The 6,683-nt window shown below is 33.1% G+C and overlaps 1 pseudogene; it reads right to left on the bottom strand.

Moving 5' to 3' along the window:
- Positions 1-5,596: 5,596 nt before the first annotated feature.
- On the bottom strand, positions 5,597-6,464 carry LOC112499981 (annotated as a pseudogene).
- Positions 6,465-6,683: the final 219 nt, after the last annotated feature.

Genomic DNA, 6,683 nt, shown 5'->3' with positions numbered 1-6,683 from the left:
ATACATTTTGATAGTCTATGTTTTGTAATGATACTATTTTAGTATTATGAGTATGATGATGTGAATTTTATGTATATGGAATATGAGGGTTGTTACATATTGATGGAACTTTGAGTTATTTAATAAAAGGATTTCACAATTAATGTTTAATTGGTTTTCAAACCATTTTTATATTGTGAAAAGGGGTTTTTTTTATATATTTTTGTAAATTGGGAAAAAATATTATGAAATGTTTCTTCCAGACTTGGTGACATAAGTATGTTCTGGTATGAAACTTTTTTTAAAAAAGTAGTTCCCCCAGACGTGGTGACGTAAGTCCGTTCTAGCATGGAACTGGGTATTCGGTACTTCCAGACGTGGTGATGTAAGTCTGTTATGGTAAAAAACCCTGTTTTGATGTAGAAATAAGGGTGGCATATCAAGGAGAGGTGTACTTATGGATATAAGGGTGACAATTACAGGTGTGGTTAATATTATAACTCTTGTTATTATCACTATCAAATACAATAATTCTAGATCAACATTTCTTTGTGATTTGATGATTCAGAGGTATTGTTCTTATTACAATAATAACATTGATGTTGTTGAAAAGGAGAAAACAATGTATAAACAGAGGCATTAATTGCCTATGATTTTCAAGTGGTTTTGATCAAAAATTGAATAAGTTTGTGAAAGATACATAGGAGCTCTGGTTGGTCTTTGAAGAGGATCAAAGGACCTCTAGTTATGTGGAAGAGCTTTTAAGTATTTTCGGGATTTTATGACTCAGAGGCTCTGTATGTGCTATACAGAGGCTCTGTGTCATGAAAGTGGTATTAGAGCATTGTGAAAATAAGCTCTGTATCCGAGCTCTATGTCTGAGCTCTATATCGGAGCTCTGTCTTATAAAATTAATCTTTTCTTCAAATGTCTTTATAAATAAAAGAAAGAACCAGAGGAGCTTTGGTTATAGCTTTATTATCATTCTTTTAAAACTAAGGTAAGTCCTTTTTAGACCTCAAAGACTCTGTTGGTCCAGAGGGTCTCTGGTCAGTAAGATTAGAGGCTCTGCTAATCAAGTGCAGAGAAGCTCTGGCCCGTTGAACCAGAGGAGCTCTAGCCCGTTGACCCAGAGGAGTTTTATGTCAATTCTGTAAAGGGATACAGAGTTCCGAGAAGTTGCATTTGTGCTATGTGTTATAACAATCTGTTGGTTTTTTATTTGGTTAACAAAAAAATTTGCATCTTTTGCTAAAATAGGTTTATCTTTGTACAAAAGATGTTTTCATCAGGTTTTTGTGATCTTCACCCTGTAATTGCAAAAAAGGGATTTACTCACTAGATCTCTTGGTCTAACCCTCATTTTGTGTTTCAACATGTGCATTGCAGGAACAGCGGGGTCACGGGATATTAAAGGGAATGAGAAAATATAATTAATTTTCTTATGTGTTATCTCTTTTTTTAAGATCTGCCTGTTACCTATATATTTTGAAGATACATGTTGCTATACATGTGATAGTACATGGATATTCTTTTGAAATTTTTCGTATGTAAATTTTGTACTTATAGAATTCTTGTACAAGTGGGACCTATGTGGTGTAATCTATATTTCTTTTATATGAAATATATGTTATATGTAAATATGAAGAATTTGGAGTTATAGATTCAACTCTATGGTTCCTTTTCTCCTTCTTGACCTTTAAAGGCTTCACTGAAACAGCGGAATCATGATTATCATTAGCGATCCGTTTCCCTTTTTTGTTCTTGTATAAACTTGATACGCTTTTGAAAATTAGAACTTGAAGGTTTTGAAGTAAAGGCTTTAGATTTGTTCTCTTTTGCTCTTTTCTCTTTTTCAAGATCAAGGCAAGATTTGGCCTTTAAGCACATATCCATGAAGTCAGGATACATGAGAACCTTTTTCCTTTGTACTGTAATTGGAACAGACTTAAGAGAGATCCCATTGGGAAGTTTTACGACTTCTGGTCCTGATACCACTATCTCTGTCTCAAGATGCTCTGTATCAAAGTTCTCTTCTAAGAGTCAGAATCAAGAAAGTCTCGCTTATGACTTGGGATTTTGGAGTTTTCATTGAGCTCATGTGGTGTTTTAAAATATTGAAGGAACTCATCTACATTAATGTTGAAAATTTCTTCATCAGAGAGTTCTTTCATTTGATTTAAAATTTGAGATTCCTATGGATATATGTCAAAGCCATCTGATGCATACTACACTTATGATTATATGATCCATACTACACTTAAACATTATCAACACATTATTCAGATTACAATCATAAACGAACTAGCCCTTGATCTACTCTCTTTCTTAGAAACCAAAACTAAAAAATCCACAGCTACCTTTTCTGGCCTTTTCCTAGCTTCCCTGGTATCTAAGACTTCCTCTTTGTTTTGTTACAATGTCTCATATACCTCATGAATATCAATCTCAGACAGTGACTTTTTGAGGTTAATGTGATTTTCAAATGTTTTCTATTCAGGCTACAAATTACTCAAAAACTTCACATTAATATCTATCCTTGTCTTGTTGATATCATTCTTGATCAACTCATTCAACAATCTAGTCAGTCTTTCATAAACATCATCTAGACTTTCGCCTTCTCTATCTTTGAACTCCTCATAATTGGTGATACAATTAGTAATGTTTAGCTAAATACCAACTTTTGATCCCATCATAATTTTCTCTATTTGATCCCACATGCTTTTTTTCCATACTCCTTATAACTATCAATGCCAGTATAAATGTCCTTTGTCAAAGCCTGCATCATATAAGACTTCCACAAAGCATCAGCATGAGCTCTCACTTTATCTGTTGGAGTATACTTAGATTTTTCTTTTGGAACTTGTTGAGATTCCATATTCTTTTCAGGTACAACTGGCAACTCTTTCCAAAATACAGTCGATCCTATAGTGAATGATTCCATTATCTGCTCACCTTCTCATATCTTTCAATGAAATTGAGATACCTATCTCTCCACTGAGGGTAATCTCCTCTAAACAAAACAGAAGGTTTTGTGTCAGTGCCAATAGCGATTGCTTCCCTTAAAGTCATTTTCTCTTATTGATTAAAATGATCTTTCAAACAGTTCAAAACATAGATTTAGATTAAATCCCAAACTTTCCTATTTATCTCTAAAACTTTGAAGTAAATCGCCCAAAACATTTATCTCCCAAAGCAGGATATCACCCACCACAAGGATTAAATTGCTCAACACTAAACCAGAAAAAGTGTGGTTATCTCCCAACACTTGTATCACCCAAAACACTTGAACTTGATATCTTCCAAGATTTTATCACCCAACAAAGTATAAGGGTTATCTCCCAAAGCTTGAACGATGAGAACACTATACCGCATAAGACTTGAGCGATCAAAGATAAATCACTCAACATAGTGAACGATATACTTAACACTTGGAAGAATTAAGGAATTTCCAAAAATACATGTATCAACTAGGCAATGAGTATAATATATCGCCTAACTCAATTATCGATGAAGAGGATAGATCAGGCAACAAAAGTAATTCAAACAAAATAATTTCAAGATATTCAATGAGTGATGAAGAAAGTATATCGCCCAATTCATGTTCTACAAGCGATGAAGACAAACGCAAACAACACTTCAAGTAGATTCAATTACGAACACCAAAATTCAATCAAAAAGTATGTAAATTACGCAGAAAGGCTCAAAAATTGTAAAGAAACATATTTAGTATAGCAATTTCTTCCAAAAACAGATCAAAAGCCATAATTTGATCAAAAAGTTCAAGAACTAGGAAAAAATATCGAAGACTTTAAGCTCAAATTCAAATTCAGTTTCAACTCAATTAATGAACTGACCGATTCAAAACAGTTTCTAATTGCAATACACATAAATTCCAATCAAATCACACACATAATATGAATAACTGGATTCAAAATGCTAAAAACAGAAAGTTCGATAACATAGTCAAGAACACAGTTTCAAGATCCAAGAAATTGATTTAGTTTCAATCTGCAATTTGGTTGTTGTTTGTTGCTCTAATACCAATTGTTGTTCCAGTTTCAATCAATCCAAACACAATACAATCCAAGAACATAAAGTTCAACAATGGCAAAATAGGAGTAGAGAGAGAATTTCTTCAACAAGTCTTCGATTAGCTTCAAAGTGTTTACTATGAGAATGAAAGTACATAGTAAAATACAGGACACCTACACTATTTATATAAGAAAATTAACAAGGAAATTACAAATACAATTACAAGCTTGAATACAACATTTAAGCACCAATCTTTGAACCCAACAACATATGAACATATAGTTATCACACGGGTTCACAAATCATATGAACCTGTTTGCTGCCTATTTGTAAAAGTTACAAAAATACCATCTATGTTTTTCGCATAGCCGCGAATTTTGACCAATCAAAGCTGCAATCATTGACCAGTCAAAGCTGCAATCATTGACCAGTCAAATCCGATCTTGCTCGTATGAAGGGCTAGGATCACTTCTTTACTTCTCTAATACTTACCACTTCTCAATATAACCTATTGCTATATACATATATATATATATACTAGTTGTCTACCAGCGCAATGCGGCGGGATGTAAAAAGCTCATTAAGATTTATTCAATTTTGAGATATCAAATTCTTTCAAGATGTAATAAAACAGTATCTAATTTAGATTCAAATATACATCCGTACAAAATGTTGGTGTAAGTAGCTTCTACAATTATTCATAAAAAACAAATCTCTTATATGGAATGTATATATAAACAAATTCTTTTGCTATTGTAAATATGGTTGCAATGAATAAGATTCAGAGTGAAAATGCAACTCTCTTCAACAATAAATCTTCTAATTGATACTTTCTAAGGCAAAATATCCAAAATATTACAAGCATTGAAGGTGCACTAAATAGTCTCATGCTTCATTGTGTACAAAATGTTAGTGATTGTGATATAGAAAGGATCATCTGGCCAGTCTAATATATAAGAATTTAAATCGCACACATGAGTTGCCTCAAGAAGATATCCACACTTATAACACATGATTAGCAACCAACTTGGGCTACATCATCGATATAAGATCAAAATCATATACGATATATTTTAGCAAACTTCTTCCCATCAACAGAGCTTTGAACCATACATTCCATTGACGTTGTAACTTGCATGCACATAAATGTGTAGAATCAAAGTGAAAGGCATAGACAAGATCATGACTTATACATTATACATCTATATTAGAGAGAGAGAGAGAGAGAGACTTGATACCGCTAGTTCGTCAAACTATGACATTACTGAACGAAGGATTCAACAGGTACAGGTGGATTTGGAAAAGAAAAACTTTGGTTTCATGTTCATGTCACATTCGTGTTAGGCAGTTGAAATTACCTAAGATAATTATATGATATTAGAATGTTTATCATACAATACTCAATAAACTAATTAAATTTATTAAAAATGAGTTTGGGTATGCTTCATCATCCTATAGGCAAAACAAGAGCCATCAGATAAAGATGATTCTTTTTCAAACATTTTTACACATTGATCTTATGGTATATAACACAATTTCCTTTGACAAAGAATGATGCCACACAACAAAAATAATCGCATCTTTAGCAAGCATTATCCATGAAGTATACCAGTAATTCGTTCACCAGTCCTTTATCTGGGATCTTCCCAGCTGCACCATATATCGGTGCAAGTCCTCCGCTTACTGGCCCAAGATTTTCTTTCACCTAAACAACCAAAACCAGCACCATTTTTCTGCTAAGTATGAGCAAAAGCAAATGGAAACTTTTCTAGGAATAACTTATAGTTTCCACAGAATCCTTTATATCTTTCAGGAATTTGTCAACAATAGGTACATGTTGAAGGGTTACTCATATATGAATGCTGAAAAAGTAGTTTCAACATGTAATTTCAAAATTACCATTTCATGCAACAAAAATAAGCATATATATACACACACAATCACACAAGTAGATCAATTTAAGGATCCATATTTATCCAACAAACATGTCAATAATTTACCTGTTGGGTCTCTGCAACGGATTTAAATGTCAGCCTTTAGAGGACAGTATGTCGTTCACTTCAAATATGCCAATCACGTTAGAACCAAAAGCCACAATTGTCATATATGGCCTTCCGATGATAAACAACTTTGGGATCTCTTTTACTCTACACAACATTGCAACAATCAAGTGCATATCTCATCCAAAGTATCTTATATATACTCCAATAATCACACAACAAAACAAAAGATAATAATAGCCTTAATAAGGTGTATGTAGTATTGACAATGAGTAAACAGGTAATTCAACGTTAAAAGTTTGTCAAAAAGAAACATGTTGCATTTTTCATGGGATCGATGGAGTAAAAAAGTTAAGATTTAATATACCAAAGCACAGGTGATTTTGGTTAAAAGAGAGCAAATTAGGACTTCACAAAATACCCTTTTTGTATCCTCTTTGATGCTTCCATTATCTCTCTTGTATGCTCGAGGTAACCTTCAAAAAACCAAAAAAACAATTATCGTTTTGCTATAACAAAATGTGGCAGAAATAGACAAGAAATTATAAGCTCAAAGTTCAATTATGCTACCTTCTCGTGCTAATGAAAGCATGGTTGCCCAAGCCCCTACAATCAAACTTCGAGGTCAGCTACCAGCAATTGTCGGAGACACATTCAAACCATCATACC

The sequence above is a fragment of the Cynara cardunculus genome, assembly GCF_001531365.2.
Source record: "Cynara cardunculus var. scolymus isolate 2C chromosome LG 17, CcrdV1, whole genome shotgun sequence".
Lineage (NCBI taxonomy): Eukaryota > Viridiplantae > Streptophyta > Magnoliopsida > Asterales > Asteraceae > Cynara > Cynara cardunculus.
The sequence above is the reverse complement of the archived record's forward strand: the minus strand, read 5'-3'. Positions and strand labels throughout refer to the sequence as shown.